The sequence below is a fragment of the Balaenoptera musculus genome, chromosome X (genome assembly GCF_009873245.2).
Source record: "Balaenoptera musculus isolate JJ_BM4_2016_0621 chromosome X, mBalMus1.pri.v3, whole genome shotgun sequence".
Classification (NCBI taxonomy): Eukaryota; Metazoa; Chordata; class Mammalia; order Artiodactyla; family Balaenopteridae; genus Balaenoptera; species Balaenoptera musculus.
Genome location: NC_045806.1, coordinates 120,111,060 through 120,135,938, shown reverse-complemented (window position 1 = coordinate 120,135,938; position 24,879 = coordinate 120,111,060). Strand labels below are relative to the sequence as shown.

The following is a 24,879-nucleotide window of genomic DNA, read 5'->3' as shown; positions in this document are numbered from 1 at the left end:
CAACTCTTATTGCAAGAAATGGCACAAAATTCAGTTTCAAATAGAATTAAATTAAATCTGGCTTTGAGCACCCCCTCCCCCTTACCAGGATGGCAAGATTCTAATATTGCTCATGTTTTAGGAATTCTCACTCTTTTTTCTAACTTGCATAGATTCTTCATCTGTTTTTTATTTAAGTTGTTCAGCTACTGTTTCAGGGTGAATTCAGGGTGATTGTTTTCCCCTTGTTTTTTTATTATGCTCATAATATCAAATTGTGCTTCACTAATTAATACTGAAGAAAGTTTTATAGGCAACGATAGACCTACAGAGTTCAAAATCTATTGAAAAACCAACTCTAAAGTTTCCAGAAAGAGATAATTTCACATGTGGTTGGTTTTAGAGCTCCATGTGTATGAACTGTACCTTATTTAATATCCTGTATAATGTACTGTGGAGTATGCTATACAAGAGGAAATTGAAAGAATGGTGTGCTGGTCTCCTTGTTCTCTCCAAAAGGCTCACGCTCTCTCTCCCAGGTCAAAGGGCTTTGATCTCCTCAATGCCAGTCTCTCTCAGTGGACACAAACTCCAAAAGGAAAGTCTGTGTATGTGAGTGTCTTCCAGGTATTCTGTAACTTTGGGTTTTGAATCTAGTGGACACAGGGAAAAGATTGTCCTTAGCAAAAGAAGCTGTGGAGAAGGAAAACTAATTTTCCCTCTACCATCTAGGTTCTTTGTTGAGACCCCCTTGTAATAAAAAGACAGCTTAACAGAAGAAAAACAAACAGAAGTTTAATAATATGGACACCTCCTGTATACATGACCCAGGAAAGCTGAAAAGCTCTTTCATGGCCCAAGCCACCACTTTAAATCTCATCTTCAGCTAAAGACAAAAGAAAGATGTTGGGGGTCAGGGGAGCCAGTTACGCGAGGTGACCAGGAAGAGCACAGTGAACAAGGGAAAGTTGTTGTACAGATTTAGGTGATTGCCTTCTCCATTGATAAATTTCTAGAGATTAGAATCTTCCTCCTCTTTCTGGTATAGACAGAGAGACCTTACAAATGGAGATTTCCCTTACAAATATAAATGTCTCTTACAAAAGGGTAACTTCTGCTTGGTTTTCAGAGCTTCTCCTGTGCCTGTAGTTTCTCAAAATATCCTGCCCAAAGTAATCCTTATACCAAAGAGGCATACTTTGGGGTGTCAAATTCTGCTCCCCTTTAAAGCAAACACCCGAAACACAAAGAGTTTGATTGCCTTCTTGTGTTGGGGGAGGAAAGTATATATTTTCCCCTGATATGGAGCAGAATATTACACCCCAAAGTTTGCTACTTTGGCATGTGGATTGTTTTGAGCTGAAGGCAATTAAGATGCAGCAGACTCAGGGAAAGCTTTACCTCTCCCCTAACTGCCTAAAAGAATTTAGATTAGAGGGCCTGTACCAGGAAGAGACCTATTACCAGAGATAACTTTCTATATCAGAAAGGTTTACCTGCACCTCATTGCCAACATTTGTTTACCAAACTTTTGGTCTTCTCAACTACTTGTGAATGGTATTCCTCCCCTTTGAAACCCCAGACCCCATCCGCTTCCCCTTAGTTCCAAATGGAATATAAGTCTTAATTGCCTGACTGCCTTGAGTCTTCATGTTTTTGTGGGTGTCCTGTATACATGTAATTAAATTTATTTTGCTCCTGTTAATCTGTCAATTTGATTATTAGACCAGCCAAAGAACCTGAAAGGGAAGAAGGGGAACGTTTCCACCACTACACCCCACTCTTTCAAAAGTACTTCATCAACAAAGCAAAATCCTAATAAGTTATCTAAGCACAGTTGCTTTGAAGAAAGTTCAGTATCATATTGAAGAGCAGGATCGGGGTAATGTGGTTTGAGACAGACTGGAAACTTTATAAACTAGTCAGGATATTCACTCAATACAGTGCCTCAGTAAATATTTGCTACTCTGTGCCAAGCACTGTTCTAGGTACTGACGAGACAGAAGTGAATAAGCGAGATACAGATCCTTGCCCTCATGGAGCTCACATTATTTTTGAGGATGAAAGCAAATAAAACAAATTAGTTAAACACATAGTATGGCAGATTGTGATAAGTGCTATGGGCAAAATGAAGCAGAGAAGGGAAAGAGACACTAGGGAAAGGTGAATTTTGTATAAGGCAGTCAAGAAACGCCTCGCTGAGAAAGTGACGTGTGAGTAAAGACCTGAAGATGATATGAGAATAAGCTGTGAAGATATCAAAGTGGAGAGAGCCTTCCAGGCAGAGGGAAGAGTACACATGTAAAAGCTTTGAGGTGAGTAGGGTGTGGGTCTTCTTCTGGGCTTTACTTTTTTGTTCCATGAGCCAATCTCTCTGTGTCTCTGTCTCTGTCTCTCTCTCTCTGTTTCTCTCTGCCCATCACATTGCCTTAATAGCTATAGCTTAATAGTAAAGTGTGTGCCTACCCACCTTATTTTGCTTCTTCAGTAGGTTCTTAAATATTGTTTGTCTTTTGTTTTTTCATACACATTTTAGAATCAGATTGCCAATTTTCTTGAAAAGCCTTGTTGGGATTTTAATTGGTATTTAATAAAATCTATAGGTCAATTTGGGGAGAAAACCTTTATGATATTGAATCTTTTCCATGAACATGGTACATGTCTGTAATTATTTAGTTCTTCTTATTAATGTATTTCAATGCCATTTTACAATTCTCTCTATACAAGTCTTGGTTATCTTTTGATAGATTTATTCTGAGGAAGTTCTATTTTGTTGATATTATGGAACACATCCTTTAAAAATATATTTTCTAATTCTGCTTCAAGTATATAGCAGTGTAATTGAATATAACATAGTGACTATGAGCTTTGTTACTGGAATTAGCTTACCTAGGTTTGAATCCTGGCTCTACCACTATTATTGTGTAAATTTGTTTGAATTACTACAATCCTCTGTGTTCAGTTTCCTAAAGTTTAAAATAGGAATATCTTGTTGGGTTGTTGTGATTATTAAAGTTAGTTAATATAAATAGAGTACTTATGATATCACCTGACTCAGAATAAACACTATGTAAATGCATATACTTCTTGTTAATATTATGTATTGATTTTACAGTGTCGCCATACTAAATTCTCATTATTTCTCATAATTTGAGGTAATTTTTGCTTTTCTCTGTAGATAGTAAACCATATCATTTGCAAATAATGACAGTTTTATTTCTTTCTCTTTAATTCTTATACCTGTGATTATTGTCTTCCCATGTCTAACTGTACAGGCTGGATCCTGCAGTACAAGTTAGAATAAAAGTGCTGATAGTGAACCTCTTTGTCTCTTTCTAGGTTTTAAGGAAAATGTTTCAGATGTTACATCATTAATAATAATGTTTAGTATAGATTTTTAATAGATAACCTTTTTTCAGATTAGGTCAGTTCTTTTCTATCTGTCTGGATGCTTTGGAAGACCCAGCCCTTCTCTTCATGGAAAACTGGAATAGAATAGGCCAGTTCAACCTCAAGAATTTGTTATTTAGGGAATTCCCTGGAGGTCCAGTGGTTAGGACTCGGTGCTTTCATTGCCGAGAGCCCAGGTTCAACCCCTGGTCAGGGAACTAAGATCCTGCAAGCTGCGCAGCACGGCCAGAAAAAAAAAAGAATCTGTTATTCAGTGTGTTCATGAAGTGTGGTGTGAACTGTTTATATAATTTCTGAATTATTAATCTAGCTGTTATAATAGCTAGTTAAACCCTAGAGCTTCAAAATAACAGAACCAGAGTAACGCAATTTTTAGACCTGTGCAAGGAGGTTCAGTTAGTGGAGAGAGCGGAAGGTTCTCATTACATCGCAGCTTTTAGCTAAGGCTCCTGTGCAGTGTTTAACTGTGAGAATGCACTTGGAGGTACTCAGTGAGGCTGTGTTATGAATTAATAATGTTCTCTGGTGACCAGGCATTTCACTACATTTCTGCATAAACTAACAACTCACAATAGTGGCTCTGCCTGGAACTAAATGCCATGCACAGTAAAAATAAGATTGGGGAGCATCATTTTAAAGACAAGTTTATACAAAGGAAATTGCTATCATGCTTTCTTGAAATTTTAATTATCCAATTAGATTCTGAATTTTAACAACTGTTTACCTTTAAGAAAATAATGCAATTATGTTCAGAGCAGTTATTTTACCAGACAAAACTATAGGAGACTACAAAATTCTCTCTTGTAATTCACAGAAAACAAGGATGAGAACATACACTAAAGGGAAAATGAAAAAAGATAGAAGTTAATGTGTTAGAGGCTGCCAAGGGAGTCAAAACAGCATTAAATATCAGCGGAGAACAGACTTGACTTGTTTTCTTTCTAAATTACTTTTCAATTCCCATCCCAAATGTTGCATGTCAATATTTTAGTGGGTTCCATTTTAAAATTCATCAAAGTACATACATATGGCACAGACCCAGTTCATCTGGAATCCACAAAGTTCAAAGGCTTTGTATTATCTTCAGAATGCTCTGATGAATAGAGCAAAAAAATTGTCTTTTGAAAATGTGTCCCTTTACATCAAGCACCCCGGGCTCAGCAGTATTAGGGGAGTTGTTTTGAGTTGTTTGCACATAAATTTGCAAAACTTCTTTTCATATGAATTACAATGGAAGGCTAGGATTTTCAGTAGACCCTCATTTGATGAATAAGCATTTACTGAGTACCCATGTGTCAGGCTCAGTGGTGAATCAGTCAAAGTTGATGTCTGGTAGAACTCACAATAGATTAGGAATGACAACTAAACAAACAATTACAATGTAGTATAAATGTTCATAAAGGTAAGCACTGAGAGTTGTGAAAATATTGTGGGAGACACAGCTACCTCTGCCTGGAGTGTTTGGAATGGGGGCAGGGAAGCCTTCAGACAAGCACTGGCTTGTGAATAAGAGACTGAAAGAAGTACCTCTGATTGCCAGAGGAGCAGGGCCAGCTTTATGGGTATGTCACCTGCTGTGTTCCACGCACTATTCCAGGTACTTGGGGATAGAGCAGTGAACAAAATAAAGTTTCTTCCTTGATAGAGCTTGCATTTTAGTATGGGAACTGGACAGTAAAAAAAAGTGACTAAACTTACAACATCAGATGATAGTAAGTACTATGAAGAAAAATAAAGCAAGGTTAGAGGGTAGAGAATGGGGGAGGAGGCTTTTAAAATGCGGTTTCTGAGGTGGTGACATTTGAGCAGAAACATGAATGAAGTAAGAGAGCAAACAATGTAGAGTGAACAGCCAGCAAGTTCAAGGTCCTGAGGCAGGAATAGCATTAAGATCTAAGACAATTTGGATGTCAGTGTGAGTGGAGCTCAGGAAGGGAGAGGGTGGCAGGCAGTGACATCAGAGATTAGACAGGGATCAGGCCATGACGGGCCTTACAGGCCATGGTTAGGACTTTGGGCTTCATTCAAAGTGAGATGGTTGCTATTAGAGAGTTAAGAGCAAGGGAAGACCATTCTAGGTTGTATTGTGAAAGGTGACCTTGGCCCCACTGTGGATAACAGGCTGTAGAAGGGCAAGAGGAGTGGAAGTAGACAAGAGATGGTGGTAGTGACGTTGTCTAGAGAGGTCACAGTGGAGGCATTGAGATGTGGTTAGATTTGGGTATATGCTGAAGGCAGAGGCAACATTATTTGTTGCTGGATTAGATATGGGGTGTGCAAAAGGATGCTTCCAAGGTTTATGGATGGCCCGAGAAAATGGAAGAATGGAGTTGCCATTTACTCTGGGAAAGTCTTGTACACATTATGCCCCAAGGGGGGGGGCTGGCTTAGGTCATGAGAAACAGAGTTTAAAATGTGTGTAAGTAAAGGGTGGGAAATGTGGGTGAAAAAGATAGGTGGAAACTATCTCAAGTTGGGTCTTATAGATTAGGAGAAGGAGTATGGACATTATCCTAAGGATTTTAAGTCTCAAAATAGCATAATAAATCCTTCATTTCAGAAGGATTATTTTGACTGTCATGTAGAAACTCTTTAGGAGAGGTGGTAGAGGGGTCAATTAGGAGGACATAATAGTCCGTAGGAGAGATGGTGGAAGTGCTGGCAGTTGATTTAGAGAAAAAGGGATGAATTTGAGAGAAAGTCATGGATTCTTTCATACGTTAAATATTTTTGAGCACCTGTTTTCTAGGCATCATTCTTGGGGCTTGATGCTATGCCAGTGAATCAAACATAATAATTTTGCCCTCATGAAACTTACATTGTAATGAGAGGAGAAAAGACAATAAAATAAACAAGCAACGTATGAGGCAGTTAAGATAGTGATAAGTTCTATGGAGAAAAACTGTAGCTGAGAAGGAAGATAGTGTAGGAGAGGGATTGCAGTTCTAAATATGGAAATCACAGCAGGCTTCACTGAGAAAGTGACATTTGAATAAAGAGCAAAGGCTTTGATTTTGAATTTCTATAAATCCATTCATTCCACAGATATTTGTTGAATGTATTCTGTGTCCCCAGACACTTTGTTAGGTACTGTCTTTCAGTAGAGCTTTATTTTTATTTTTCCATAACATCTGGAAGCATAAACAATGCAAATTATATTTTTAAAAGACCTTGGTAATGTTTGCATTGCAACTGTCATGGCCCTTTGGGATGTTCGAAAGCTCTCACATATCCTTATGGAATGCTCCCACAGAGCAAATGCCACTACTGGAAGAGCAGTTACAGGAACTCAGGGGAGGAATTAAAACATTTGGCCGCTGCAGTGAAAGACTGTTGCAAACTAAATAGGGGTATAAACTGAAGTTTAATCTGATAATACTGTTCTTTGAAAATGCCCGTATAATTGAAATAATGTAGGAAATGACTTTGTAAATTAAAAAGCCACATCTCATCAGAGAGACCTTCCCTAACAACAATATCTAAAAAAGCAGCATCCCACAAACACCACTCTCTCCCTTGCTTTCGTGCTTCATTTTTCTCCATATCACTTATCACCAGCTGACATATTATCTATTTCACTAAGGTATTTGGGTTTTTTTGTTTCTCTCTTCAACCAGAATGCAAGCTCCATGAGGTCAGGGATTTTCTGTTGTTCACTGCTGAATTCTCAACATTTAGTACAATGTCTGGCAGATACTGTAAACTTTTATTCTTAAAAAAAACTAAATTGTTAAACACATAGATTTTAAGCAAGAAGAAGAGGAGGAGAGGAGAACATCTAAGAGGAAGAAGACTAGGAGGATGATGTTATGAGCTCCTGACCCAGTAGAAGTTGGCACTGGTAATACACTTTGTGAGGCACATCTGTACAGTTCGGGGCCGATCCTCTTTGGTCTGTTGTCATGTGTTTTTGGAATAGCTGTCCAGGTAGGGTGGCCGATCATTCCAGTTTCCCTGGACTGAGTCCCAGGGCACGGGACTTTCAGTGTTAAAACTGAGAAAGTTTTGGGCAGCTCAGGAGGGTTGGTCACCCTCTGGTCATGGGTATGGGTGCCATTTGAGAATGAAAATGTTACCAAGTTAGCACAATGTGGCCTTCATATTCCAGCTCTTCTACTCACTCATCTTATGAATTTGGCTATTCCTTTCCTACCGTGAGGCCTCTATTTTAAACATCTAGGGAATAAAGATTGGGGCTAGCTGGTTTCTAATGGTTCTTCCAGCTCTATCAGTCTAGTTCTTATTGCCATACATAGGAATTGAAGCCATTATGCTGATCTACCACAGTGACCTCAACAACAACTGAGCTAGCTAGCCAACTGAATCCAAACACTTAATTTAATAATTGAAATAACATCTCTTGCCACTGAGAAATGGCACCTACGTGTGTTTTTAAATTTTATTCCAGAACACATAGCACCCAATATTCATGTTATTTTCCAAATTCAAGTGATTTATGTTGGAGATGACTCCAGTAAGATTTCCCCAGTGCTTTTCATGTGGTCCTTGTTGCCCTTAGGCTGATTAGGGAAGTGGAGAGTAGGCTGTTATTTTAGTGACTCTGAGGAAAGACTTCTTTCTGCCCCAAATCTTCACATATTTGTCCTTGGTGCCTTAAAGTCTGTTAATAATGGTATAAAGTGTATAAAGGAAATACATCTCTATGTATCATAACACATTCACATTCCCTCATTCAAAATAGAGTATAAGTGCCTGATATTACAATTTTTTCTCAGCATAGATCAGGGGAGAGCAGGAAGACAGAGGACTAAAAGGCCAGGAATGGGAAAGGTGCAAAGAGCTTACCTTTGAATCGGAAAAGGCTATGGTATCAAACCACCATTTTGCCCAAGATATCCTTAGGGACCATGTGTCCCCAGATCCTTGTGATCCTCTCAGAGCTGGGTGCCTAGATTAGTCAAGTAGTATTTTTACAGTGACAACCTTCTATCTCATGCTCCTTATTTTTTTTTGCTTTTTTCCACCTCAGACTGATTTACTACCTCAGCACTGACGACACAGACATTTATCTGACCTACAGTCCTCATGAGTTCTCTTAACTCTAATCAATTCCCAGATCATTCACATCAAATTTGGGCACGTACATAACTGCAGGTAATATTAGATGTCAGAATGGAGATAAAATATTTACTGTGGATAGTAAATTTCCATGGAAAGAGTGAATTTTTGTCTGTCTTGCTCTCTTGCCTGCTTTTAGTCCAACTTCTACATGTACTTTGCCATACTCAATTGTACCTTTCTTTACCTTTCCTTCTTGCCTTGCAGTCTGTCTGGGTTTTGCTTCGATACCTCTTATTAAATCCATTTCCTCCCTTCAGTATCAAATTGCTTTGGTTATAGCCTTTTCTTAAATAACCCTAGTCTCATATTTTCAACCACAATTTGGAGATACCATGTTTTGGATACCATCCTTCAATTTGCCCTTATTTTTCCAAATGTAGTAGTTTTATGTTGGCAGACTATATAACTAAAGGTAACTGTAGTCACATAAGATTTCTCAGTTTTGAAAGTGCCTCAGAGGCCATTTATTCCCAATTCCATATATGGTGCTTGAATACCTTTTGGTCTGTGCTTGAATATCTCGACTCATAGGAGCTCAACACTTTGGGAAGCAGCTCATTGTAACACGGGACAGCTCCATCTGTTAGAAATATCTGCCTTACTTCTGTCCACGTAGTAGCCCTTTGGAGGGTTGAAGAGAACAGTGTCATTGTGTCCTACCTAAATCTTACCTTCTCCAAATTACATGGTCCTATTCCTTCCCAAGTTCCTCATATGACGCAGTCACAAGTCCCTTCACCATCACTGACTCTCTTTTCTGGTCATGTTGCTGGTTATGGCACACATTGCACAGATGCCTACTAGAGCTAATGGAGAATACTTGTACTATTACCTCTTCATTGCACAAATTTTGCTTCCGCCACCTAAACTTGCAGTAACCTTGTTTGAAATTGATATTACACTAGTGATTCTCAAAGGGTCATCCCTGAACCAGCAGCATCGATATCAGCTTCGCCCGAGAACTTGTTAGAATACGAATTCTCAGACTGGACCCCAGGCGTATTGAATCAGAGACTGTGAGGGGGAAGCCCAGCAAACTGTTTTCACAAGCCCTCCTGGTGATTCTGATGCATGCTCAAGTTCAGAAGCTGCTGTACTCTTGACTGAGAGTCAACCCCCTAAATATCTCTTCCATGTGCTGCTTCTGTGTCAAACCTCTGACATATTTGGCTTATGTTTGCCCAATTCTACTGCATTTCATTAGATTCATTCCACTGCCTCATTTTGTCAAATGCTTGTTGGATTCTGATTCTAGGAGTGACATCACCAAATGGCGACATAGGTTCTTTCTGACCCTGCTCCCCTCACAAGAAGAACAACTAATCATGGACAAGACACCACTGAGAGAATTCTAGAATACAGGGGTGAGGCTGAAGCAACCCCCTGTACCACACAGACCAGACAGACGGCACTAGGAGGGTTAGAGGGGCGGCTACATGTGCACTGCGTAGCCCTCCCCGGGCTGGCAGAGCACCGCACCCACAGGATTCGGAGTCTGTTCTACAACATACTTGCTAACACTCGCAAATTTGGCTTTCTGTCAACTGCAATTTTGATAAACTTGAATCAAATATTTATTTTTGAAAAGGTTTCATTTTTCTGTAGACAAAGCTATGTTCATAATTTTCCTCAGAGGAGAAAATATGTTTCTAAGTCACAGAAGCTGACAGCTTCTGAGGGGGACTGTGTTGTAAGTAGGCTCTTGTGTTCTGATTCACTTACTTGTGTGGAGAAACTCGAGCTTGAGGCAAGTACCGGAGAAACACGTTAATGGCTCAGAAAGAGGCAGCCCGCGGTCCAGAATGGGCCTTTAGTCCACGACGTGAACAGGGAGCGGTTCACCCAGGCTTCCTGCAGCGTCACCTCAGACTAGCTCTATGGTTCTCAATCAACCCTGACTTCACTGCGGAATCACTTAGGGAGGTTTAGAAAATAGCGCCCCTAAGGATTGGATTCACTTGGTCTGGAGTCAAGCCTGGATATGGATTTTTAAAAATTAGTTTCTGACAGGAGTCGAATGTGTAGCTGGGGTTGAGTGAGAAACACCGAGATAGAGATTTCTAGGGACTTCAGCATTTAGCTGAGTGAGATGGGAACCACGACAGAGTTTGGAGCAATGGAGTGGCGTGACCTGACTCACGGAATGATAGAGTAACTGGTTTCCCTGCTGAGAAGAGGATAAGATGTGTGACGCAAAAGAGATGCAGACAAAGTGCTCTGAGCATTCACAGAAATGAGAGCTCGCTGCTCAGGGCTGGTTAGGGTGTCTTCATAGAGGAGTAGGCTGTGAAGTAGATTTTGAAGCCTGGCAAAGTAGACACATGAGAGAAATTCCAAGCATATGAAACAGCATGAACAATGTGGGAATATTTGCAGAATGGCAAGGACTCATGGCTAGTAACACTGTAAGTCCGATACAAGAAGACAGGTGCATTGGAGCTATATCTTTGTAGGTCTTAAGTGCCAGGCTCAGTGTTTTAAAGTTTTTACTACAAGCTTAAAAAAAAGCAGTTGAAAGCTTTTGAGCAGGAAAAGGACACTATGGAAGCTGTTTGACTATTTCCTCCCAACTATCTATCTCCCCCACATCCAATTGCTTATTAAAAATCACGATTGTGGACTTCCCTGGTGGCGCAGTGGTTAAGAATCCGCCTGCCAATGCAGGGGACACAGGTTCGAGCCCTGGTCCGGGAAGATCCCACATGCCCTGGAGCAACTAAGCCCGTGCGCCACAACTACTGAAGCCCACGTGCCTAGAGCCCGTGCTCCGCAACAAGAGAAACCACCGCAATGAGAAGCCCGCGCACCGCAACGAAGAGTAGCCCCTGCTCGCCACAACTAGAGAAAGCCCGCACACCGCAACAAAGACCCAACACAGCCAAAAATAAAAATTATAAATAAATTTATTTTTAAAAATCTAAAAAAAAATCACGATTGTATCTCTGACATTTCTCCCAAATTCATCCTCTCTTGTTCATGACTACTATCACACCCTCTTGGCTGAAGTCACCATTCTCTAAATGGACAGTGGCAACCATCTCCTCACTGGCATGCCTACGTATGCTATGGCTTCTAGCTAATCTATGCTGCCTACAGTATATTTTTAAAGCGTAAGTTTGAGCATATTTGATTTCTTAAAATTTGTCACTGGCTTCCTACTCTCCTGACTGTTGCCCTTCTTAAATGGTGTAACTGAGACATTTCTCCCAATGAAAGAGTATGGACACATACTCCCATGAGTTCAGTGGTTGGAAAGGCCTGCTTATCTAAGTGTGAATTTTCTTTGAAGTTTCAAGATTTATCTTTGCGATGCATGTAGATTCTGCACTCTACTTTATATGTCAATTGAATATAAGCATTTTCCTTATACTCTTCGTATAAAATTGATGTTTCTGCAAGATACATCAAATTTGCACATGAGCTTCAAATATAACACTGCACTGTATTCCTTTTGTATCTCATTGCATTCAAAACTGTTTCATTGGTTCTAAGATTCTTCACCAGCTTTTCTCCTGTCCCCCAACACACACACACACACACACACACACACACACACACACACACACACACACCCTAACCTTCCTTTTCTCTTTACCTTACCAGCCACACGGAAATTCTTAGTTGCGTTGTATCATAAGAACTCCCCCATGTTGCTATACTTTTCAAAACCATTATTTTCAATGGCTCTATAATATTTCATTGGCCATCCTCTACTGTTGAACATTTAGGTCTTTACAATTTAGAGAGGTTTTAAATTATCTTCATGTGTGAGTGTGTGTGTGTATATATATATATATATATATATATATATATATATATATATATATATACACATATATATATATTTACTTTCTTTAGGATAAATTTCCAGAAATGCAATTACTAGGTCAAAAGCAATAAAGAACTTTGTGATTATTCATACTTATTTCCAAATTGCTTTCCAAAAGTAATGTAAAAGAGTACTGGCTTCTCTGCCCCTTACCCTTCTCAAAGTTCTTACTAGTACTGTGGATTAGCATATGAATTCACAGATCATAAGGATTTCCCTGGTGGTCCAGTGGTTAGGATTCCATGCTTTTACTGCCAAGGGCCTGGGTTCAATCCCCGGGCGGGGAACTAAGATCCTGCAAGCCATACAGCCAGCCAAAAAATAATAACAATAACAGATCATAGCTTGTATCTCATCTTTGTTTTAGTGTATTTTCTGATTCTTTGGGTCATAATATATGTTTGTTTGGTATTTTTTTTTTGCCTTTTAGAAGTTGTTTAATTTCCTTTGCCCATGAGGAAAAGGAAAATGTGTGACCCAAAGTGTGCCACTTTCGCATGTGGATTGTTTTGAGTTGAAGACAATTAAGACCCAGCAGACTCAGGAACAGCCCTTTTTTTTTTTTTAATTTTTAAAATTTATTTTCTGTTTTTTTTTTAAACTTTTATTGGAGTATAGTTGCTTTACAATGTTGTGTTAGTTTCTACTGTACAGCAAATGAATCAGCTATACATATACATATATCCCCTCTTTTTTGGATTTCCTTCCCATTTAGGTCACCACAGAGCACTGAGTAGAGTTCCCTGTGCTATACAGTAGGTTCTTATTAGTATCTATTTTATACATAGTATCAATAGTGTATATATGTCAATCCCAATCTCCCAATTAATCCCACCACCTGCTTCCCCCATAGTGTCCATACGTTTGTTCTCTACGTCTGTGTCTTTATTTCTGCCTTGTAAATAAGATCGTCTATACCAATTTTTTCAGATTCCACACATATGCATTAATATACGATATTTGTTCTTCTCTTTCTGACTTACTTCACTCTGTATGACAGTCTCTAGGCCCATCCACGTCTCTACAAATGACCTAATTTCATTCCTTTTTATGGCTGAGTAATATTCCACTGTAAAAGCTCTTTACCTCTCCCTTAATTGCCTAAAAGAATTTAGATAGAGGGCCCATACCAGGAAGATAGCAAGTATCAATGATAACATTTAATATCAGAAAGACTTATCTGCATGGAACGGAAACATCTGTTTACCAAACATTTGCTCTTCTCATCTTCCTGTGAATTGTTTTCCTCCCCTTCTCCTACCCCAGACCCCTACCCCTTCTCCTTAACTCTGCATGGCATGTAAGCCTCAGTTGCCTGACTCTTTGGGTCTCCTGTCTTTGGGGATCCCATAAGTACAAAATTTGTTTTTCTCTAGTTAATCTGTTTTATGTCAATTTGATTATTAGAACAGCCAAAGAGCCTATAATGGAAGAATGGAAAACTTTTCCTCTCCTACAGTTTTGGCGCCCAGTGTGGGGCTCTCCACTGGCTGGACGCTGCTCGCTTTGGGGCTGCTGCAGCTGAGAGATGCTGGGACTGCTGACAGGAACCAACAGAAGCTAAGAATTCTTACCATGACAGTCTCTTGGATCTCTGCCTGCATGGTTTGGAGGAAGCGAGACTGGTAAGAGTCCTTTTCTCTCTCTAAATTTAGATTAGCAGGAGAAAATATTTGTGTGAGCTAGTTTCTTAGGTGTAGCAACTCTGGTAAAGATTTGTTATGAGTCCTCTTGTTTTCTATCGTTCCCTTTCCTCCCAGAGGAAGTCTTTGTTTTCCTTTGTCTCTGTCTTTTGTGTCATTTGTCATACCGTAGGGTAGAACACAGGCATAGGTCCTATAAGCCTGTTGTTCAAGCTGGCCTCAGAAATTGGTAAGTTCATGCTTCCCACCAGATCGACATCTGTTTAGACAAACTTTGGAGTAGGTCCCCTGTGTAAAACCAGATGAGATTTTCCTTTCACCTTGTTCTATGTGCTGAGAGCTTGGCCTTATGACGAGTAAGAATATTGTCTCTGGTTTCCACCAGCCAGAAGATGCAAGTACCAACTTTCATTTCGGTGGCTAGTCGAATACACTGGGATTCTGAGATGCGAAGTCACAGCAGCATTCTCTTTGTTCGGCTGTGCCAGCTGTCAGGAGAACTTGTCATAGGGGGTCCTGGTCCCCAGGGGACCTTTGTTGTCTCAACCTTCATTGCCTTGTAGTGCTGGAAAAGTCCCATTCCAGTAGCACGCACCGAATGTCACAGATTAGTGGGTCTGTGATTGGAGGTGTCTCACATTCTCATGGGCAGCTGCAGACACTATTTGCACTACACCATTCTTAGCACGTAACAAAAGTCTTTGCTTTCTTAGGCTAACCTGGGAGTAAACTTTCTGGATCTTGTGAAGGCTGTGTCTTTTGTACTCTCCTTTGAGATGCCTCTTGGGTCCATGTTAAGCCATATAGAGACTTATTGATTTGAGTCACTATTGAGATTAATATAAGATCCTACTTGTCAATGGCCAGACTATGGACGCCTTGAATTGGCTATATTTGAAAGAAAAAAGTTTTTAGAGAGCTCTCATCCTAAATAAGTATCTTATTTGTACCTATGGAAAGGCTGAATTAAAAAGTGGACACAGAGGAATATGACGGCTAGTCTTAGGGACTCCCTTAATAAGATGAAAGAACAGAAATTAGAACAAAAACTAAAGTCCACGTCCAATGCATATCATCTTTCTCTGCCAGCTTCAGGCCTTCCTATGCAATGTTCTTTGTGGATGTATCCTGGATTCCCTACGACAAAGAATACACATCCTCTGGACAGCAACAGATCTTTTAAATTGTAAAGCCCTTTTACCTCCACTTATAGAAGATCCTACCAAATTTAGAGAGGAATTAGAAATATTAGTGGCCATTCACAACCCCACTCATAAGGACCTTAATTGGCTGCTGAAGGATATTTTTCCCAACCATAATTACACTATAGTTAACAGACAAACCAGATGGCTTCCTGGAGAAAAACATCTCTCACAGAGGAAACCGATGACCAGAAATTCTCCCAGGCCCTCCTACAAATGATCAGGAAAGGGAACAGCTGGAAACCAATATTCAGGGGCTTATAGGAGCAATAGTAAATGCTTCCCCTCATCTAAGGTGAATTGGTCTAAGGTTAAATTGTACACTCAGAAAGAAAGACAGCATCCAAAGGCCTTTGTTGAATGCTTATATAGACTTTTCAACGCATACTGCATTAAACCCCAAAGTTCCAGAACATAGAAATCTTTCCATTTCTGCCTTAGTAGGAAATTTTCTCCCTGAAATAAAAAGGCAAATTCAAAATAGTATAGTTGGGTGGGCTAGTCAACCTCTAAGTATTATAATGGAAGCAGCTGCCCAATTCTTTGAAGATAGTTGCAGAAATGAAGGAGGAAAAAAGGAGTTAAAATCAACAATTCTTGGTTTGCAATTTGAATCTTTAGAGGAACAAAAGCGTAACTCTGAGAGGAACTCAAAGACCCCTCAGATCCTTTCCTATTTGCCTCCAGACATTTGCAAATGTTGTAAAAAAATCAGGACATTGGAAGTGCAATTGTTCTGCATATAAGAAAAAGAAAGAAAAATTTAAACAGTAATTACCCTAGACTCCTGATAGTGTGCCAATATACCCCAAAAACGCCTAGGAGAAAACTTGTATTCTTTCTTTGTCCCTTGAAAGTGTAAATCTTACCATGTCTTTGAAATATAAACACCCCAGGCGGTATCTAAAACACTGCCCACACTTGCCTGAGACTGAAAAAACAAGAAAGAGAAGCTTTTTAAAATATGAACTGCTATAAAGGCTCCCTTGCCCAAATCTAGTCCACAGACTCCATAAGATTACTTGTCAAAGGCAAATACAAATCCTAAAATTCTTCTCTACAAATTATAAAACGCTTTAGAAATTTGAGCTGGTAAACTTAACCTATTCCAACTGCCAGAAATATAATTTGGATCTAATTGTGGTTTATAAGCTAGTGAGTTTTGTATTATTGTACCTGATTCATGGCTAAAATTTTGGAATGGAAGGTATAGGGTCTCTGTGTCTCTCTGTGTGTTTACATATGTCTACGGATGTACGTTACATATATGTGATATTTTACTACCTGTGGAAGGTATTCTCAAAATTAATTGGTAAGAGATTGCTACTTAATTGGCTTAACAATAAGCACTTATGAATTAAGTATTCCTAAAACTCAGAAATATAGAAACTAACCCAAATATTTTTCAACTTCATGTAGCATAATCTTTGGTAAATAAAAGCTAGTTTAAGTTTGGTTTAATTAACATAGGTATGCCTTCAGAGTTATCAGCATTAAATATGCAGATAAACAACTTTTATTCTACCTGAGTTTACTAGCGAAATAAGTTTATGTTATCTGTATTATAAAATTTGTCTGCAAGAAAAGCAGCTTGGGATGATGACTGACTTTGACTAGTGTCTAATAAAGTTTTCATGGGTAGTCTAAACATAAATGTAGGGAGGAAGTGATTTTGATAGATGTAAGTGGGATGAGAGTTTTTAGGTGAACTTTTCAACAATAATTATGTTTTCTGATACGTTTACTTAGTTTCTCAAATCTCTTTGGTAACTTACACCCTTAGAGTTTTTCTAAGTTAAGCTAAATGATGGAAATTCATTGAATTTAGATCACTTCCTAATAAGATAAAATGCAGAAACATTAATTACTGAACATAGGTTTATCTACTTTTGGTTTCTTATTACATTGTCACAGAGAAACTAAATATATTTGGGTCTCATAGTAAACATGTGTTATGCCACATTGAAAATTTATACTCTGAGGAAGCGTATGCTTCTAGAAATTATGAAACGTAGTCACAGAACTTGCCAATATAAAGAATGCTGGTATAACAGGCAGTTCACAATTGCTTACTTCTTACTTTTCACCAGAAATTAAGGTTTCTAAGGTTTAAAAATTCTAATTCAAAATTTAATAATGTGTATAATTAAAACGACTAGAAATAATAATGGAAACAAGTTTGTATATGAGGAAGGTAGGATGTATTTTTGACTAAGAAGGTGTGAGGTATGGCGATGTATTTTTGTTAAGGGAAAATAAAGTTAATTTGTCCTAATGTAAAACTGGTAATTTCAGAATGGGAAAGAGGATAATATTGGACAAAATTGTATAGAAAGTTGGGAAGAGAGAGAAAAAGAGAGAATTTTACCTTGTGTAGTCAAGTTGGCTAAAACTGAATTGCTGTTATAAGGGTTTTTAAAATAAGCTTTAATATCAGTAGTGTGCTTATGTAATTTTCCTTCATCTACTAAAAGGACAAGGGGTTTTTTTGACTATTGGTCTGCTTTTGATAAGAGATTATAAAAGATTGTTTTTACCTTTTAAGTAATCTACCTAGAAAACAGAGATTCTGTGTTTTATCAAAATAATTTTCTGTGTTTCATGTTGCCCTTTTCAGATCATTGATTACCTAAGAAAACTGAGCCTTCTCTATTAAGAGCTAAAGTTGTTATATATATATATAAAACATAGTCATATATATGACTATGTAACTTTCTGTATTTGCCTGCAAAATCTTTAATTTTCACTTTGGTTAACTGGATAACTACATATTGTTTCACAGTAACTATGATCCTGTCTAATCAAGTGTTTTAAAACCTTTTTGATATTTTTGACAAACTTCCCAAAACTCAAATTCTAAATGAAGTCTTTTTTACCTCGAAGTGACTTTGGGATTTTGCAGAGGAACCCTGGAACATCTCAAAAGATTTGTTCTCTCTCTTTATTAAAAAATAGAGACGTTATGCTAATTAGGCTTATTTGGTGTATTAAATTACATGGGAATCATTGTCAAACAAGTGATGATAAATCTTCTTAAGTTATAGTGTATGAGTGAATGTTGTTAATACAACTGTTCTCAAAATTGTATGAAATTCCTAAAAATCTGATATGTCCTGGTATGTTATCACTTGTAATTCTAGTTATTATCTTAAAAGGTTTTGTATCATAGAAATAACCAAATTTCCTTGCCAATTGCATTATAATGAACTCTCATCTGATCTTTAACCATTGCCATTTAAAAATCTTATGTCATTTACAGACGGTTACTATTTTACACTGGTGCTTTTGCAAAAGTATTCCTGCAAAAGAGTTTCATTTTCAGACAAATTCATGGAAAGGACTCTGACAAGTACTCTGAAATACAGTATTCTGATGACTTTCTGATCATACCACTGAATTTGGTAAGAAATTACAGAACTCTAATGAAAAAAAAAATGATGGCTTCATAAAACTGCTAACAAAAGATCAAGATCAATAAGAGTTAATTATAGGAACTGAATGAACTGATTATAATTTGTATGACTTTTTATTTAAAACATCTTTGGTTCTTTAATGTTTCGTTTTGTTTTTTGTTTTCCAGATAAAGGAAATATTTCCTCTTAAGCTATCTGTAACTTACAGCAATTTAGTGAAATGTATCTTTGTGAACAAAGACAAAATATTTATCTTTTTCTCCCTACCTGATCCCTCCAGAATTTGGAAACTCATAATGAGTATTCTTATTTTCATGGCAATACAGTTATTTGCATAAGTTCAATAAGAATCTGTTCTCCTTATGACAGGATACAATTGGAAACATTGGTTATATTACCAAGGTTTTGACTGGAATATCGTATTTGAGAGGGATATGCGTAGACTCACTTATGACCTGACAGCTTTAAGGAACTAAGATTGACTTTATGGAGCCAATAAAGCCTTTTGGAAAAATCAGGCCTGGGAACTTGCTACAGGGTTCCCAGCAGCCTTACCAGGTTAGTAAGTAAGGTCACTTCCTGCAAGCCCAGGAACCTCAGGATATTTGGGGGACCTTGTGAAGAGAGGAATTAACCCAAACTTATAGGTATTTCAGGCCTTAAGTGTGATGATGAGTGCTTGGTTTGGCTTCCTAGCCTGAGATGACTTTAAGAGTTCAATGTGAGATTCCTTATGAAAAGTTCTAGCAAAGCAGATTTAAAAGAGTCTATAAGGTTAAACACTATTATTGCTGTACTTATGTAAATAATCAGGACAACTTTATTAAAACTAGACTTAATTTGCAAGCAAATTAGTCTTATTGTGGTTATCTTTGATAGAAATGGGGGTGATTGTAGAGAGGAACATCTTCCTCCCCTTCGAAGCTCCAGATACCTACCCCCTTCTCCGTAGCTCAGAATAGCATCTAAGCCTCAACTGCCTGTCTTCAGGTCTCATGTCTTTGGGAATCCCATACATATGAAGTGAAATTTGTTTTTCTCCTGTTAATTTGTCTTTTGTCAATTTAATTATTAGACCAGCCAAAGAACCTAGAGGGGTTTTCCGCCTCTCTATCACTTATCTACTTGGGTCTTTAATGGTTTTGATAATCTCTCTCTATATATTTAGGATATTAATCCTTTGCTCTTCGATTTTATAGACTTGTGCATTTGGCCAAAAGAAGTAGCAAAGCTCTAGTCCGTACTTAGAAATGCCAAACATTGCAGTTTCCTAGGGAAAGTACTTCTGGGAAAATGGTACTGGTGGGAATGTCTGGTGATTGGTATATTTTCAGAAACCATACTATAATTTCACACACAAAAATATTTCTCACTGCAGAGTAGGTGGGTATCAAAATCTGAGCTCACCTTATGTTTAATTTATCATTATTCCTCCACTGTTCTGTATGCAATGCAAATTTACTCATAATACTATTCTCAAGACTGCTTTTAGCTTGACTACTTTTGCCAAATGAATAACACTAACTCACCCAAACTGTTGAGGTATTTGTGAACAAAGACCATGTGGTGTACAATTACTCATATGTGTTTTCTGTTCATTCATTAGGATAATGATTATGAATAATGTTTTTGCCCAAAATAGGTTTTTATAAAATTCTCAGAAAGTCATCTTCCATCATTAATTTATGGTTCAGTTTAAGTTAAAAAGTATAATCATAATATCTTTGATTACTAAAGTCACACTAGTATTCCCTTTGGAACAAACCCCACAGCATCACTAGACCTGTTGATATACCTTTCTGGAGCCCATAGAAAAATCTTGTCTCCAGGGAGCACGGAGGTAGAGGTGGGAGATATTCCAATTTTTTTCTCGAGTCGGGCATGTTCTTTTGCTTTGTAGTTGTCTGGCATGCAGTTATATCTCAAATTCCCACCTCTACCTCCCATGCCAACCTAGACAGAATTGGAAATAGTGGTGACTGTGGTTGCAGTGGTGGTGGCTGGGCATAAAAGAGGCTGTTCATCCTCAGAGACGATCGTAGTGATGGATCCTGGCATTTTCATGAACTCTATATTATTTTAGAGTAGAATCTGGGGGTTTCTTCTTGATATCCCTCAAGTCCACTAAAGCTGTACTTTGCACATGATAGGTGCTCAGTAAAAGTCTGGGATGTAAGCATAGAGTTAATTAATATAAACCATTATGGAATGTAAATAGTGCAGATTTAAAAGTGAAGGGGAACTGAATACACCACCCCAAGATATACTTCTTCAGCATAAGGATTATCTTAGGCTGATTATTTTTAAGAAACAGCAGACATAAGAAAAGCTCTGAAAACTGAGTAGAAATTACCCTTCTGTAAGGGACATTTACAGGGGAAATCTCCATTTGTAAGAATGTCTCCCTCAATGTACCAGGAAGAGAAGAATGGCTCTAAATCTCTAGAAATTTATCAATGGAGAAGGCAACCACCTAAATCTGCATAACAACCATACCCTTAGTTTACTGTGCTTTTCCTGGTCACCACCTATAACTGGCTTCCCCAACCCCCAATGTCTTTCTTTTGTCTTTAGCTGAAGATGGTATTTAAGGTGGTGGCTTGGGCCATTTTGGGGAGTTTTTCAGCTTTCTTGGGTATCTCTCTTGTATACAGGAGGTATCCATGTTATTAAACTTCTGTTTGTTTTTTTTCCTGTTTATCTGTCTTTTTATCATAGGGAGTGTCTCAACCGAGAACCTGGAAGGGTAGTGGGAAATTTATTTTTCCAACCCCTCAAAAGTGAACCTGAAACTCTCCAGTAAAGTTTCCATATTTATGGAAACAAGCTAAAGAATAATGGTAAAGACTATGGTAAATTTAATGTCAACTCTTGATCAGGCAAGTTTGTTGATTATCTGTACCTCATTCATAGGCTTGAGAGAGCTGGTTGAGAATCAGCTTCCAGCATGGGGGCCTTTGGTAGTGATGATGGTGGGTAGGTGCCTGTCTCTGGGTAGCATACTGATTCTACACTGAGAGGAGAGGAAAGAGAGAGAGAGAGAATTATATAAATATATTTCAATAATATAATTATTATAAAGAATTATAAATATATTTCAAATTTATCATCTGTCCCCAGAATAGGTGAAATCAAATGGATGGGCGTTATATACAAAGCATTCAAGATATGCAGTCTCACTGTGCCTTTTGCCACCATAGCTTAAGATTCCTGATTCAGTTTGACTTTTAGAATGAAGAATGACAGTTTCCACTGTAAAAACCTCACCACCTTTGCCATAGTTTGCTAAGAGTTCTTGCTTTGCCTCAGTATTTGTTTCTTTTTTTTCTTTCTTTCTTTCTTTCTTTCTTTATTTTTGGCTGCGTTGGGTCTTCGTTGCTGCACGCGGGCTTTCTCTAGCTGCGGCGAGCGGGGGCTACTCTTCGTTGCGGTGCTCGGGCTTCTCATTGAGATGGCTTCTCTTGTTGTGGAGCATGGGCCCTAGAGCTGCAGGCTTCAGTAATTGTGGCTCGCAGGGTCTAGAGTGCAGGCTCAGTAGTTGTGGCACACGGGCTTAGTTGCTCTGCGGCATGTGGGATCTTCCCAGACCAGGGCTCGAACTCGTGTCCCCTGCATTGGCAGGCGGATTCTTAACCACTGCACCACCAGGGAAGTCCCTCGGTATTTGTTTTTTGGACTCTAGATTAAGTGGTTGCTCTCCCAGAGCATTTTCAGGAAAATCAGGTTGATGTGTCCGATTGCTTTACCTGGTCTTCTCTTTCAGGTCAGTTATTAAGAAGCAAAGTAGTGTAGAGGTGGTACTCTTGCTCTCTGTCAGATGGGGCTTTGCTATGCCATCTAAACTGTACATATAATCATTTTGCTTCAATTAAGTGATGGCTGTACCATCTGTCCACTTTGTCTCTGCTATTCAGAGTCTCAGATAATTTTTAATATTAAAAATCACTGCTCCAGGAGAATATTTTATGACATTTAAAAAATTGCTTTTTCATACAGTGGGAAGTTCTCTGAATCACGGCAGGTCAAGATGAGACTGAAGGGTGAATTCTGATTAGTGGAACTGAGTGAGGTTAAAGTGAAAAAGAGAGAAAGTTTGGAAAGTGGAGAGAAAGGCCCCCACTCAATAAGATGAAGACCTTCCAAGGACTGTGTTCCCCGCTCCCAAGGATGGAGTAGGGGAGTGCTTGGGCTAGTTTCTACAAAACTGTTGACAAGGCTCTTATAAATAAGATAACATAGAGAAATAGGCTAGTATATTACCTGGTATATAATACCCTTTATAAATGGCAGCTATTAAGTACAGCATATCATTGTTGAAAAATAAACCTGGGATCAAATCCCAGTTTCACCACTTCTTAGCTATATTGGCCTTGGACAGGTAACCTAGTCTATCTTAGCCTCGGCTTTCTTTTTGGAAAAATGGAAATAATGATAATACTTCAACTCATAGAGTTGTTAGGATTAAATCAGATCAAAGTATATCCAGCCCCTAGAGCAGGATTTAACCCACAGTAAGTTCTCAATGAGTGGCAGCTATAACTAAGATGACCATTGTTTGCTTCATCACTTGATTTCTCATGAGTGTCTCTGCTGCAGTATCTTTTTCTAGCTACCCCTAGACTGTTTTCTCTACTGTGTGGGATTTTCACCATTCCCCAAAGAACGGATTGCTGTGACTGTTTTATGATAGTGATTGCATTTGACCTCTTCTGAATTCACCATTAAAAAATAAATAATTCAACCCCACTCATTTCGTATGAGAGGAAACAGGGTCTAAAGAGCAAAGGGATTATTCCAGCTCATGCAGTTTTGCTACTGGCAGGACTGAGCTGGGACCCAGGCCTACTGACTCCTCATCTGGGGTTCTTTTCTCAGTGCCATCACTGCCTCTCTTAACAGCCTGCCTTCCTCAGTCACCCAGATCATTTCCAGAGTACATCCAGCCTTATTAGGAGAAGCCTCCCTCTCTCTTTGCAAGTAAAGAGGTTATTTTCCTAGTTTTGCTTTTGTTTTGTATCCGTGACACTAGATTGAATTCAAATTAAAAATTCAGTTCCTCGGTCCCACTAGACACATTTCAAGTGGTCAATAGCCACATATGAGTAGGGGCTACCATGTTGTGCAATGCAGATATAGAACTTGTGTCACATTTCAGAGAGTTCTCTTGGGTCTATAGCCTTCTCCCACTAAGGATAGGCTTCAGAAAACCAGGCTCCCAACTGGACCACGTCCTACCTTGGCTGCCTGCTCACTAGATTCACTGAACATAGAGTTTGCCCTCTTCGCTCTACCTGTGGCCAGAGGGGAAAGATTTTATTTTTATGATTATGTCTATATCTGTAAATGAGAAAGCCTCAACTTCCTTGCACTGTCTCTTACAGGACCAGTCTCGTAGGAAAAGAGCAAAAGGACCGCATGCTGTCTATGGTATGCTACTTTCTGTTGCTTACACATAACAGGCCTTGACTATCAGGAAGACTTATAGAGCAGCTGTGCTGCTTTAATGGAGATGGGTGTAAAGGTTTGTAAAAGCACATATTGGATTGGCCAAAAAGTTCGTTCGGATTTTTCCGTAAGCTGTTCTGTAAAAACCCAAAGAACTTTTTGGCCAACCCAATAAAATATCTTTTCATCAGTATCTTGAAGAGATATCTGCACACCCATGTTCATTGCAGCATCATATGAAGCTAAGATATGGAAGCAACCTAAGTGTACCTCAGTGGATGAATGGTTAAAGAAGACATGAGATAGATAGATAGAGATAGATATATAGATAGATAGATATATGATGGCATATTATTACCTTTCACTTATTTGTGCATATATAATTCATATGCTTCTAATTTATATTTTCAAAATTTGATTAGCTGCCTTTTCTTTCTGGAAATAATGGAGAAAAGGAGATTAATCAGAAAATTAAAAGTTATATCTTAAGTACTTCTGTGAAATAATCTTTACTGAAGCCTTACTCTGTGCCAGAAACAATCATGCTTAACACTGGGCCAAAGGGATGGGGAGGGAGAGAGAGGTGCCAAGATGTGGACTTGAGGGCTTAAGCACTAGGTTGATGCTTAGCACTGAAATTTGGAAAACTGGGAAGGGGACAGAGCAGTTTCCAACTCTGATCTAGATTCCCCTGCCCTGCTTTTACATCCCTTAGAACATTTTTACTGGAAATCCAACAGGAAGTGGAAGGGATTAGATTATCTTCACAGATCCTTATGGAAGTTTCATTTTAGAGGGAAGTTTAATTTCTGTAAGATTTACGTGGACAGAAACTGCCACAGCCCAATCGATCCTATTTGTGAGGACAATTTCCA

At 38.6% G+C, this 24,879-nt stretch overlaps 1 pseudogene; it reads left to right on the top strand.

The window, feature by feature from the left end:
- LOC118888378 overlaps positions 1-24,879 on the top strand; it is an 89,125-nt pseudogene that overhangs the window by 19,010 nt on the left and 45,236 nt on the right.